The following is a 14,663-nucleotide window of genomic DNA, read 5'->3' as shown; positions in this document are numbered from 1 at the left end:
GTGTTCTGCCATTTCTGGCCTCCTTACATTCAGTTCCCCTTTCTTCTTTTGCTGCCAGCAATGTGTCTAGTTACATGGAGTGGAGTATCAGAAATTTGCTTTCTAAATAAGATCACAAAACATAGGAGCAGAAATAGGCCATTTAGCCCATAGAGTCTGCTTCACCAATCAACCATGGCTGATTTATTGTCCCGCTCGGCCCCATTCTCCTGCCTTCTTCCTGTACTCTTTGATGTTCAACCAATCAAGAACCTATCAACCTCCGCTTTAAATATACCCAATGATGTGGCCTCCATGGCCACGTGTTACAATGAATTCTACAGATTCATTACCCTCTAGCTAAAGAAATCCCTCCTCACTTCTGTTCTAAAGGAATGTACTTCTGAGACTGTGCCCTCTGGTCCTAGACAATGTTCCCACTATTGGCAATATCCTTTTCACTTTATCTAGTCCTTACAACATTCAGTAGATTTCAATGAGAACCCCCATCATTCTTCCAAACTCCAAAAAGTACAGGCCCAGAGTCATCAACACTGTTCATACATCAACACTTTCATTCCCAGGATTATTTTCACTCACTTCCTCTGGATCCACTGCAATGCCAGCACATACTTCTAAGATATGAGGCCTAAAACTGCTCACAATATTCTAAATGTGGACTGACTAATGCCTTATAAAGTCTCAGCATTATATCCTTACTTTTATGTTTTAGTTCTCTTGAAATGAATGTTAACATTGCATTTACCTTCCTTACTACATACTCAACCTGCAAGTTAATATTTAAGAATTCCTGCATTAGGACCTCCAAGTCCCTTTACAACTCTGATTTCTGAATTTGCTCTCTGTTTAGAAAATAGTTTATGCCTTTATTCCTTCTGCCAAAGTTTATGACCATTACTTCCCTACACAGTATACCACTGTTGAATCCAAATGCTTATTCTTAGATTATACTGTTTAATTGTTATTTTTTGCGGTTTAACAATTAGTACATTTCTGCTTGTATTTTATATTATTACTTACATGAGTAACTTCCTAGTGTGCTTCCCGGTGATAATGTTAAGTGCGTTCTCCTAGTAGTATAATTCTGGTATGATTCTGAAAGCTTCTTGGTACTGAGTTATTTGAATAATGGCTTTCTCATGGTTGACTCTTATCTACAAATTTGTATGGAATTTTCCTTATAAGGGTATAAAATACCTGACTACGAGACAGTGCCATCCTAGTTTTTTCTCTCTATCTCTTCAACTAGTAGATTTGTATCACTATTCTTTTACTGTTTTGTTTGTTCCATCAATGCTTAATGAAACAATCATGAAGCAGCAAGTTTTATGTTTCTTTCTGGACTTCTGAAAGAGCCTTGTATTAAAGCACCTGAAAGCAACAATTGGTGTAGGCAGCAGGACTTTGAAGTTAAGGACTTGGAGCAATTGCAGACAGAGCAGAATTTTTAGCATGCAACAGAAAGGGTAAGAACTTCCTCTGTCCCTCTGTTTGTCTGGAAGAAAAACTGGATCTGCCTTCATGGAAATTAGATTTGAGGACTGCTGCATTAAAAAGAGAAAAGCTGTAAAAATATTGGTTGCTGTTACATTTTGTAACTCCAGAAACTAACCGAAAGAAAAACACAGGAGCTGGGATATTTATCTACTTAGTTTTTCTTTCCTATTCACGTATGATGTGGTGATGTAATGACGTATGCTATTCATGTTCTTCTTATATATAACCCATAGTTAATTATATAAACAAAGAATGCTTAATCAAACAATATATTGCAATATTACTTAAATGTTATTAAATTATTGAATACACTACACTCCTCCCTGATTAGCTATAAACTCCAACTTAATATAGAATGCATCTCGAGTCAAATATGCAACACACTGCTTTCTAGTCATCTTATATATCTACATACTATACACAGTATACTACCACTCTATAGACATCTACTGCATAGTAAATTGGAAATAGTCCCATTCTTACCTAAAGATTTAATTGCAGTGGAGGATTTTTCACTCTTGTGGGATAACATTTCCTGACAAAGAGGGCCACTGCAAGTTAATATTTAAGAATTCCTGCACTAGTACTCCCAAGTCCCTTTACAACCCTGATTGTTGTAGGAGTTGACTCTGGGACTGCAGGAAGTGGTTCTGACAGTTCTGGACACCTTTCTTCTCCAACAATTGACTCTCTTCTCCTCAGATGATTGATGTGTCATCTCCAGATGACATCAGACTCTATCTCCACTCGGTAGGAGAGTGGTCCAGTTCTGTCCGTAATTTTTCCAGGTATCCATTTTTGATCACCTCTGTAATCCCCCACCAGGACTGCTTGCCCAGGAGTGAAACATCGAATCTCCTTGTTTGAGAAGCCCTCAGTTGGTCTCAGCTGTTTGTCCTACCTACTCCATCTGAGATTGAGTTTGAGGAGACCCAAACCTGAGTGTAAGGGATGACCGAGAAATAGCATAGCTGGAAAATTATTGGTTGTGGAGTGTGCTGCATTCTGATAAGCAAGGAAGAAATTGGCAAGCTTCTGATTCAGTGTAGTGTGTTTTGCTCACAGTGTATTCTTTAGACTGGGTGGTACAGCACAGTTGTAATATTTATTTTCAGGAATGACTGAAACTGTTCTGCAACAAACTGTGGTCCATTGTCACTAAGGTTCCTGGAACACCAGTCATTGAGAAGAGGCTTCTCAACACATCAATGGTGTGTGAGGCTGTAGTGGAGGCTATTGGAACACTTCTGGCCACTTTGTAGCTGCATCCACTATTACCAACAAATTTGTGCCCATAAGTGGTCCAACAAAATCCACATGAACCCTCTGCCAGGGCAATGCACACCAGTCCCAGGGATAGAGAGGCACTGCTCTGGCATCTTCTGGATGTTTGGCATCCTGAACAGTGCATGGCAAGCTGCTCAATCTGCTGATCTATCCCAGGCCACCAGTCAAAGCTTCAAGGCAATGCTTTCATTTTGACCATGCCTGGATGACCAGCATGTAGCCCCTCCAACACTTCAACTCTCAGCTTGGATGGTACAACAACCAACAACTTTCAATCCCCACATAAGGCAACCCCTATCAACGGCAAATTCATCCTGCTGCTTGTAAAAATGGGGGAACTGGAATTTCTGCTGCACATTTCAGCCATTTTGAGTTGCCATGTACACCTGAGACAGTGTGGAGCCATTTCTGATTTCCCTTTAGATCATCTCTGCCGGAATAGGGAGGCTCTTTCAATTTGCATTAGGGAGAATACATCAAAAGGAGTGTCCTCATTTGTAAATTTTTCAAGTATTTCCTTCTCCAAGGGTAAATGGGACAATCCATCAGCATTTACAGGATTAGTTGTCCTCTTGAATATGATCTTTTTAATTGTATGCTTGAAGCCCATCTCTGCATTCATGCTTCTGCAATCAGTGGAACATCCTCCAGTAGTTTGAAAGTGAACACCGCTGGTTGATGATAAGTAAAGAGGGTAAGCTCTCCCATACAAGCATTGGTTGAAACTTTTGTATCCCAAACCAGACTCGAGGCATCGCTGTCAATCTGTATGTAACTTTTTCTCTGCAGTGGTAAGGGAATGTGATGCAAATGCTAGGGTCATTTACTTCTATCACTCATAACATGTGACATAACTGCACCTATACCATAAGGCAAGACATCATGGGCAAGCTTCACTGGACTATGTGGATCATAATGTGCAAGTACAGTGTCTGACATCACCATTTCCTCTGTCTTTTGGAAAGCCACCTCATACTGCTTTGTCCATATCCATTTCTTCCCGATCTGCAGTAATGAGTTCAAGGGGTGGAATCTGTTATAGTAATTGACAAATCCTAAAAAGGACCACAACTGTGACACGTCCTTTAGCCTCAAATTTTCTCAGCACATTTGTGTAATCCTTGTGCATCAATGGTGCAATCACAGTAAGTAATGCTTGTTTTAAAGAATTCACACTTATCACACCGTGCTCTTTTGGAGATGTTCCTTGTCATTCTCACCTGATGTCAACCAGGTAACACTGGGTACCCGAGCAGCCTTGCAGCACCTGGTCCACAGCCTTCCGCCAGAAAGTGCAGGTGCAATTGCTACTCCAAAAATAAGTGACAAAGTTTTTCGTGAGTGCTTATAGTGAGAAACACTTTTGACGCTTTTTCTCGCTTCATCTGTAGGTAGCCCTCAGCTCAGTGTTTTCCTCCAGAGAAGTTTGCAAAGATATTTATTTACAAATGTATTTAAGAGTCATGGGGAAACGGCAGGTAGGATGGCCTACTCCTGCTCCTATTTCTTTTGTTCTTATTGAGATACAGCGCAGAATAGGCCCTTCCAGCCCTTCGAGCTATGCCACCCAGCAACACCCCCAACTTAATCTTAGCCTAATCACGTGACAATTTACAATGACCAAATAACCTACCAACTGTGGACTGTGGGAGGAAACTGAAGCATCCAGAGGAAACCCACACAGTCACGGTCCACTATCCTAGGCAAAGGGTATTGATCTACTATCAGAACTGGATTGATGGTGACCTTAAAATCACCACAGATCCTGACAAACCCTTCTGGTTACTGGGACAACTGGCATTGCCCATAGGCTCCACTCAACCTTAGAAAGAATTCTTTCAGCTTCCATACAATCTAGCTCTCTAGCTTTATCACAGATGGTATAAGGAAACAGGCAGGCTTGGTAAAACTTGGGTGTGGCATTTTCATTTAACACTATTTTCTGTCCTGATGAAGGTTCTTGGCCCGAAATATCAACAATACTCTTTTCCATAGATGCTGTCTGTCCTGCTGAGTTCCTCCAGCGTTTTGTGTGTGTTGCTTGGATTTCCAGCGTATGGAGATTTTCTCTTGTTTGGGATGGGACTACTACACTGTGAAGTCTCTTCCAGGGATGCTTACCCTTCATGCGTTTGAACACTGCCATGGCATCACCTTTCTTAATTTGCTTTCCATTTATTCTTGTGCAGGGTATGAGGTATTCAAATTGTGGATAGATCTCCAATCAAATTGTAGTTGTCTCAGCCAATCACAGTCCCACAATGCTAGCCCTCCTGTTTTTACCACATACAAGCTCAAAGTTGCTTGTTGGTTGCTGTATTTCACTGTTATCAATGTCATTCCCACAGCCGTTATCTTCTCTCCAGTATAAGTTGTTAGTTGGATATCTGCAGGTTTCCGTTCTGCATCATTAAAATGCTGTTCAAACTCATATTGTGGAATAGCTGAAACAGCCGTGACAGTGTCCAATTTTGTTTTAATTAATGTGCCATTCACTTCCGGTCCTAGCCATGTTGCTTGTCTTTTATTAGTTTTCACGTTGTAAATCATAGGGCTACTCAGTCCTGTGTCATTCTCATCATTATCAGATTGTTCATCACAGCATGCAAATAAGTACTCTTTATGAAACTGCAACTTGACTTTTTATCTTCTCTGTGCAGTCCATTTATTTTGTCTGCCCAACATCTTCTTTGTATGTGTCCTACTTTGATGCATTTTCTGCAAGATTTGCCTTTAAACTTGCATTGGTCTGGTTAATGTGAGCTCCCGCCAAAGCAGTAACAGAATTTGTTCGACCAGACGGGTTTCTGCTTAGATGTTGCATTTTAGTTCACAGTCATTCTCATTCCTTGCGGCCACTCGATTGCTTCTCTGGTTGCTGTTTTCATTGATACAGCAGTTCAAGCTGTTCTTTTAAATGTAAGTTGTGCTTCAGTTAGGAGACATTTTTGAATGTTGTCTTGGAAGATTCCACAAAGTAAGTGGTCTTTCAGTGCATCATTAAGCCTATCACTGTGCTCGGACAATTTCTTCAGTTCAGTCACATAAACTGAAATGAACTGTCCTTCCTTTTGATTCCACTTATGAAACATAAAGCTTTCTGCAATCAACAATGGATTCAATTCTGGATTCATTTCTAAACTTAGTTCATAATATCAACAACGTTCATTTCAGCTGGTTTGCTTGCAGCAGTTAAACTTAGTATGATCACTACATTTTAAGGGTTCCTTTACCTTAAGCTCCCTAAACAAATTTGTTTCATTACACAACATCTAATCCACAATAGCTGATGCCCTATTGAGCACAATCACAACCTGCTCTAAAAACCCATCTCATAGGCAGTCTACAAATTCTTTCTCTTGGAATCCAGCACCAACGTGATAGTCTCAATCTCCCTGCATATTGAAATCCCCATGATTATCGTAACATTGCCCTTTTCTATGTCATTTGTAATCCACATCCTGGCCAATGATCGTGAAATCTGAACCTCTGCTCCCTGCAACGGTCCCTCAGCCACACATTCATCTGCTACAGCATCCTATTCTTACCTTCATTGGTGCATAGCACAGGCAGCAATCCAAAGACTGCTACCTTGGAAATCCTGTTTTTCAGATTTGTACCTAGTTCCCTAAATTCTCTTTTCAGTACCTCTTCGCTTTTCCTACTTATGTCATTGGTGCAAATATGTCATGCACCTGATCCGTAATGTCCCTGACCCTCACACCTGGGAGGCAACATACCATCCGGGAGTCTCTACCACATCCACAGAATCTTCTGTCTACTCCTCTAACAATCACCATTTCAGTTCTCTTCTTCCCCCTTCCCTTCTGAGCCACAGCGCCAGACTCAGTGCCAGGGATATGGTTACTGTGCCTCCCCCTCCCCCCACCAGGAAAGTATTCCCCCTCAACAGTACCTAAAAATGTATACATATTATTGAGGAGAACAGCCACGAGGGTACTCTGTACTGGCTGTCCATTTCCCTTCCCTCTCCTGATAGTCACACAGTTCCTTGCCTCCTGCAACTTAGAACTGACTACCCCTCTGTAGCTCCTATATACAGTATCATCTCCTTATTTTCCCATATGAGCTGCAGCTCCAGTTCCTAAATATGTTCTCTGTAGAGCTGCAGCTTTGTGCACCCGGTGCAGATGTGGTTATCCAGGATGCTGGAGGTCTCCCAAAATTCCCACGTCTCACACAAAGAACACAACACAGCCCTTGTAATGAAACAATAAGACTGACAGCTGTGTCACAGCTTGCTCCAGTAAAGATCAAGTAAACCATATACTTGATACAGGTAAACCATTTACCCTGTATGTTAATGAGAAACACAGGATAGTAGTCTTAACTCAAAAACATGGAGACCTACAGCACGCTGTTGTTTATTACTCTGCCAAAGATCTGATTCTGTACACTGATGGCTCCACAACAATTGAGAGAGGAGTTTGAATGGTTATTTCTGGAACTGAAGCACTGGCATTGGGAAACATGGCTCCTGATACCGCTATGCAACAGGAAGAACTAAAAGCTTTGATTGAAGCCTGTAAGTTGGCAGAAGGAAGATCAGCTAATATCTGCACTGATTTTCAATATGCTTCTGGAGTTGCTCATGATTTTGGAAAATTATGGAGACAAAGAGGATATCTTATGGCTGTAGGAACACCAATCAAGAATGGGAAACTAGCACAAGAACTCATGGATGTCATATAACTGCCGTCAGAAGTTACTGTATTCAAATGCAAAAGCCACTCCAAAATGGCTACAATGGAAAGCTATGGAAATTCATTTGCAGATGAATTTGCAAAAAGGGCAGCCCGGGAAGGGTAAAAGAAATAAAAGTAGTATCAAAAACAGTGAACCTGTGACTGGAATTATGGAATCAAAGTTGAACTCTATTACAGATGAATATACAAGGTATTCAAGAGATGCAAGCTCAATGTTCTGATTAGGAAAAGTGGTTCTGAATGGTGAATGGCCAGAAGTCAAACAGTGATGAAGTATGGAGATAAGACATTAGTCATAGACTGGTAGTTACAGCTATGTTGCTTCCTTATCTGTCACAGCAAATACTCTCCGAAGACACACTGGAGTGCCAAAGATGAATGACAGATTCTCCAGATGGTGATGGAACCACTGGGATATCAATGGGAAGGTCCTTATCAAGTGCTGTTAATTACCGACTCAGTGGTGGAAGCAGAAGGTAAAAGTATGTAAGTAAGCTAAAGTGGTACCCAATGACGACAACAAGTGCTGTGGTTAATGTGCTAGTAACCTCTTGACCCAGTGCCTGCAGTGAGCAATCACTAACCAGCCAGAAGACTTCAAGGAAGTAGACAACTACTGGATATTATGAAATTTATTCTAATATTGGTTGTTGTTATATTTTGCCAATTTTCCCTACTCATAATGTACCAGTTGAGATGACTCATAATGTATACTTGTGAGTATCACATGAATTTGTTCATGTTGTTAATGACTCAAGTTGTCGAGTATGGCAACATATACTGCACACTTCAAACATGCGCCCTCTTTATTAAACCGTTCAACAATGGCGAAGTTGACATTATGCCTATGGTTCATTATTCCGAAAGGAGAAACACAAATATATGATGATCATACCCCCACCTATTATTCTAAACTGTGTTATTTATTGTATGTAAATATAATCAATGTGATTCAGGAACTATCATATCTGACACTATTCATGTCTTATCCTGGGATATAACCACATCTAATGTTTATGAAAAAACTATTAAATTTTTTCATGTGTTCTCTATAAAAGCTTCCTTTTGCTTGAGTTCAGAAGGTACAATTCCAGTAGAGCATATTTCATGCAATTACGCTTTAAATTAAATTAAAGGCATCCGTTAGTCTTGCAAGACCATGGATCTGCGCCTGGAAAGTCTTCACTCTCCAGGGCGCAGGCCTGGGCAAGGTTGTATGGAAGACCTGCAGTTGCCCATGCTGCAAGTCTCCCCTCTCCATGACACCAATGTTGTCCAAGGGAAGGGCATTAGGACCCATACAGCTTGGCACCAGTGTCGTCGCAGAGCAATGTGTGATTAAGTGCCTTGCTCAAGGACACAACACATTCCCTCAGCTGGGGCTTGAACTCACAACCTTCAGGTCGCTAGTCCAATGCCTTAACCACTTGGCCACGTGTTACACTTCACACTGTCCTAAATGTAGTAACAACTCTGGAATGTTCATTGATGATCGGAAAATATTATAATGAACAAAACTCCTGTCAAGTAATAAGAAATGGTGTAAGTTCATAGTACAATACGTACTTTATGTGCGGAAATAGAGCCCACACCTCTCTTCCACGTAATTGGCTAGGATATTGTTAGTTAGGGTATGATTTCCCTGTCAAGGCACACACCCACAAACACACCTTACCTTTACCTCCCGAGTCTAAAAGTAAACAAAGCATTTCAGAAGGAGACCATTTTGCATCACTTTTATTCCCATTTTATGATGTTACAAGGAGTATGAGAGAGATTTAAAATGTTGCTGCAACCTTAGGAAGGGTAAGTAATGACACTGCTGAAGCCTTGGGAAAAATAACAACGGAACTGGTTGCCATGCATAAGATGGTTCTTCAAAATCATTCGGCGTTATATCTTCACATAGCAGTTAAGGGGGAAATGTGCCGTTATAGGCAAGGAGAGTTGTACTTACATGCCTGACAAGTCTGAAGTCATAACTAATTTGGCATATCATATCTATAAAGAAATCCCATCCATCAGATTTCTTAGACTGGATTCATTTAAGTCTCAGAAGCTGGGGTTACTCAGTGTGACCATAAAACCATAAGATATAGGAGAAAAATTAGGCCATTGCGGCCCATCGAGTCCACAATTTCATCATGGCTAATCCACTTTTTCTCTCAGCCCCAATCTCCTGCCTTCTCCCCGTATCCCTTCATGGCCTGACCGATCAAGGATCTATCAATCTCTACCTTAAATCTATATAAAGACTTGGCCACCACAGCTACCTGTGGCAAAGAATTCCACCAATTCACCACAGTCTAGCTAAAGAAATTCCTCTTCATCTCTGTTCTAAAAGGATGCCCCTCTATTCTGAGACTGTATCCTCTAGTCTTAGACTCTCCCACCATAAGAAACATCATTACCATATCCACTCTATCAAGGCCTTTCACCATTTGATAGGCTTCAATGAGGTCACACCTCACTCTTCTGAATTCTAGTGAGTACAGGCCCAGAGCCATCAAATGCTCTTTTTATGACAAGCCATTCAATCCTGGAATCATTTATATGAACCTCCTTTGAACCCTCTCCAGTTTCAGCACATCCTTTCTAAAATAAGGGACCCAAACCTGCTCACAATATACCCCAAGTGAGGACTCATCACGCCTTATAAAGTTCCAACATTATAACTTCGCTTTTATACTCTAGCCCCTTGAAATGAATGTTAACATTGCATTTGCCTTCCTCACCACAGACTCAAACTGCAAAATACCCTTTAGGGAATCCTACACAAGGACTTCAAAGTCCCTTTGCTCCTCAGTATTCTTGTATTTTCTCTCCACTTAGAAAATAGTCAACCTTTTCATTTCTTCGACCAAAGTGCATGATCATACACTTCCCGACACTGTGTTCCATCTACCATTCCTTTGCCCATTTTCATAATCTGTCTAAGTCCTTCTGTAGCCTCTCCACTTCCTCAGAACTACCTGCCCCCCAACTATCTTCAAATCATCTGCAAACTTTGCAATAAACCCATCAATTCCATCATCTAAATCATTGTCATATAACGTAAAAAGAATCGGTTCCAACACAGACGCCTGTGGAACACCACTAGTCATCGGCAGAAAATGTTCCCTTCATTCCCACTGTTTGCCTCCTGCAAATCAGCCACTGCTTTTTCCTTGCCAGAGTCTTTCCTTTAATATCATGGGCTCGTAGCTTGTTAAGCAGCCTCATGTATGGCATCTTGTGAAAGGTCTTCTGAAAATCCAAGTACACAACATCAACTGATTCTCCTGTGTGTATCCTGCTTGTTATTTCTCCAACAGATTTGTCAGGCAAGATTTTCCCTTGAGGTAACTATGCCACCTAAGGCCTATTTTATCCTGTGCCTGCAAGTACACTGAGACCTCATCCTAATCGCTCCCAACATCCTCCCAACCACTGGCCTATAGTTTCCTTTCTTCTGCCTCTCCCCCTCTTGAAGAGTGGAGTGACATTTGCAATTTTCCAGTCTGCTGGAACCATTCCAGAATCTAGTGATTCTTGAAAGGTTATTACTAATGCCTCCACAATCTCTTCAGCCACCTCTTTCACGACTCTGGGGTGTACACCATCTGGTCCAGGTGATTCATCTACCTTCAGACCTTTCAGTTTCCCAAGAACCTTCTCTCTAGTAATGGTAATTTCACACACTTCATGACCCCTGACATCTGGAACTTCCATCACACTGCCACTGTCTTCCACAGTGAAGACAGATGCAAAATACTTATTCAGTTTGTCTGCTATTTCATTGTCCCTCACGACTACCTCTCCACCATTGTTTGCCAATGGTCCAATATCCACTCTTGCCTCTCGTTTACACTTTATGTATCTGAAGAAACTTCTGGTATCCTCTTTAATTTTATAGGCTAGCTTACTTTTGTATTTCATCTTTATCTTCTTAGGAACATCCACAAAATGCTAGAGGAGCCCAACAGGCCAGGCAGCATCTATGGAAAAAATTACAGTCGACGATTCGGGCTGTGACCCTTCGGCAGGACTGGAGAAAAAAAAGATGAGGGGTAGATTTAAAAGCTGAGGGTGGGTAGAGAGAAACACGAGGTGATAGGTGAAACCAGGAAGGGAAAGGATGAAATAAAGAGCTGGGAAGTCGATTGGTGAAAGAGATACAGGGCTGGAGAAGTGGGTATCTAATAGAAGCAGACAGAAGGCCATGGAAGAAAGTAAAGGGGGAGGAGCACCGGAGGGAGACAAGGAGATAAGGTGAGAGAGGGAAAAGGGGATAGGGAATGGTGAAGAAGAGGGGGTGGAGCATTACCGGATGTTCAAGGAATTAATGTTCATGCCATCAGGTTGGAGGCTACCCAGACAGAACAAAGGTGTTGTTCCTCCAACCTGAGTGTAGTCTCATCGCAACAGTAGAGGAGGCCATGGATTGACGTATCAGAATGGGAATGGGAATGGGAAGTGGAACTAAAATAGGTAGCCACTGGGAGATCCTGTTTTTTTCTGGCAGATGGAGCATAGGTGCTCATCGAAGCAGTCTTCTAAATTTACATCAGGTCTCACCGATATACAGGAGGACCCACCAGGAGCACCAGACACTGAATATGATCCCAACAGACTCACAGGTAAAGTGTCACCTCACCTGGAAGGACTGTTTGGGGCCCTGAATGGTAGTGAGGGTGGAGGTGTAGGGTCAGGTGTAGCACTTCTTCCGCTTGCAAGGGTAAGTGCCAGGAGGGAGATCAGTGGGGAGGGACGAATGGACAAGGAGCGATTCCTGCAGGATCCGAAAGTAGTTGGGGGGGGGGTGTGAGGGAAAGATGTGCTTGTTGGTGGGCTCCTGTTGGAGATGGCAGAAGTTCCAGAGAATTATGTGCTGGACGCAAAGGCTGGTGGGGAGGTAGGCGAGGACAAGAGGTAAGGTGGTGGGAGGATGGGGTGAGAGCAGATGTGCGTGAAATGGAAGAGATACAGTTAAGAGCAGCGTTGATGGTGGAGGAAGGGAAGCCCCTTTCTTTGGAAAAGGAGGACATCTCCTTTGTTCTAGGAAGAAAATCCTCATCTTGAGAACAGATGTGGCCGAAACGTAGGAATTGAGACAAGGAGATAGCGTTTTTACAAGTAACTGGGTTGGAAGAGATATAGTCCAGGTAGCTGTGAGAGTCTGTGTGTTTATAACAGACATCAGTAGATAAGCTATCTCCAGAGATATAGACAGTGAGATCGAGAAAGGGGAGGAAATGGACCAGGTAAATTTGAGGGCAGGGTGGAAGTTAAAGCTAAGTGACGAAGTCGACGAGCTCCTCATGAGCACAGGAAGCAGCACCAATGCAGTCATCAATGTAGCGGAGGAAAAGTGGGGGACTGACTCCAGTGTAGGCTTAGAGCATAGGCTGTTCCACATAGCCGACAAAAAGGCTTACATAACTGGGACCCATGCAAGTGCCCATGGCTACACTTTTTGTTTGTTTGAAGAAAATGGGAGGAGCCAAAGGAGAAATTATTAAGAGTGAGGACAAGTTCCACTAGACAGAGGAGAGTGGTAGTGGAGGGGAATTGGTTGGGTCTGGTGTTCTGGAAGAAATGGAGAGCTTAGAGGCCTTCCTCATGGGGGGTGGAGGGGTATAGGGAATGGACATCCATAGTGAAAATAAGATGAAGGGGACCAGGGAACTTGAAATCCTTGGAAAGATCCAGAGCGTGTTAAGTATCATGGGTGTAGGTAGGAAGGAACTGAACTAGGGGGAATAAGACAGAATTGAGATATGCAGATATGAGTAAAGTGGGGCAGGAACAAGCTGAAATAATAGGTCTACCTGGACAAGCAAGTTCGTGGATCATGGGTAGGAGGTAAAAACGGGAAGTGCAGGGTGTGGGAACTATGAGGTTGGTGGCAGTGGATGGGAGGTCCCCAGAGCTAATAAGGTCTGTGGTGGTGTGGGAGACAATAATCTAGTGCTCCTTAGTGGGATCCTGTTCAAAGGGTAAGTAAAAGGAGGTGTCTGAGAGTTGACACTGGGCCTTAGCAAAGTCCACCAGACTACGACAGCATCTCCCTTATCTGCGGGTTTGGTGGTGAGGTTAGCATTAGTGCAGAGGGAGTGGAGAGCAGAGTGTTCAGCAGGGATAAAGTTGGAATTGGAGAGAAGAGTGTTGAAGTCGAGACGGTTGATATCTTGTCAGCAGTTGGCAATTAAAAGTCCAGAGCAGGCAGAAGACCAGGGCAGGGTGTCCAGGAAGAGGAGGAAGGTTGAAGAGGGAGAAGAGGTCTATGGTGCGGGGTGAAGAGTTCTTGCCAAAGAAATAGGCTCAGAGACAGAAGTGGCAGAAGAAAGGCTCAGCATCATGGTGGGTGTGGAACTCGCTGAAATCCACTCCTCATCTTTTTTGCCCCCAGTCCTGCTGAAGGGTGTCGGTCCAAAATATCAACTAAACATTTTTCCATAGGTGCTGCCTGGCCTGTTGAGTTCCTCCAGCATTTTGTGTGTGTTGCTTGGATTTCCAGCATCTGCAGATTTTCTCTTGTTTTTGATTTGTTTCCCTTCTTAATGACTTTTTAGTTGCCTTCTGTTGGTTTTTAAAAGCTTCTCAATCCTCTATTTGACCACTAATTTTTGCTCCATTATATACACTCTCCTTGGCTTTTCTGTTGGCTTTGAATTCTCTTGTTAGCCACTGTTGGGTGATCTTTCCTTTAGAATACTTCTTCCTCTTTGGAATGTATATACCCTGTCCCTTCTGAATTGCTTCCATAAATTCTAGCCATTACTGCCCTGCCGTCATCCCTGCCAGTGTTCTTTTCTAATCAATTCTGGCCAACTCTTCTCTCATGCCTCTGTAATTCCCTTTCCCACTGTAATACTGGTACACAGGACCTTAGTTTCTCCTTCTCAAATTTCAGTGTGAATTTGATCATATTATGATCACTCTCCCCTAAGGGTTCTTTTACCTTAAGCTCTTTAATCAATTCTGGCTCATTGCACCACACCCAATCCAGAATAGCTGATCCTCAAGTGGGCTCAACCACCAGCTGCTCTAAAAAGCCATCTCGTAGGCACCTTGGAACTCCCCCTCCTGTAATCTAGCACCAACTTGATTTTTCCAATCCACCTGCATATTGAAGTCCCCCATGCATGCATTTTCTATCTCCCTTTTTAA

This window comes from Mobula hypostoma, chromosome 3 (genome assembly GCF_963921235.1).
Source record: "Mobula hypostoma chromosome 3, sMobHyp1.1, whole genome shotgun sequence".
In the NCBI taxonomy this organism is placed as follows: domain Eukaryota; kingdom Metazoa; phylum Chordata; class Chondrichthyes; order Myliobatiformes; family Myliobatidae; genus Mobula; species Mobula hypostoma.
The sequence above is the reverse complement of the archived record's forward strand: the minus strand, read 5'-3'. Positions refer to the sequence as shown.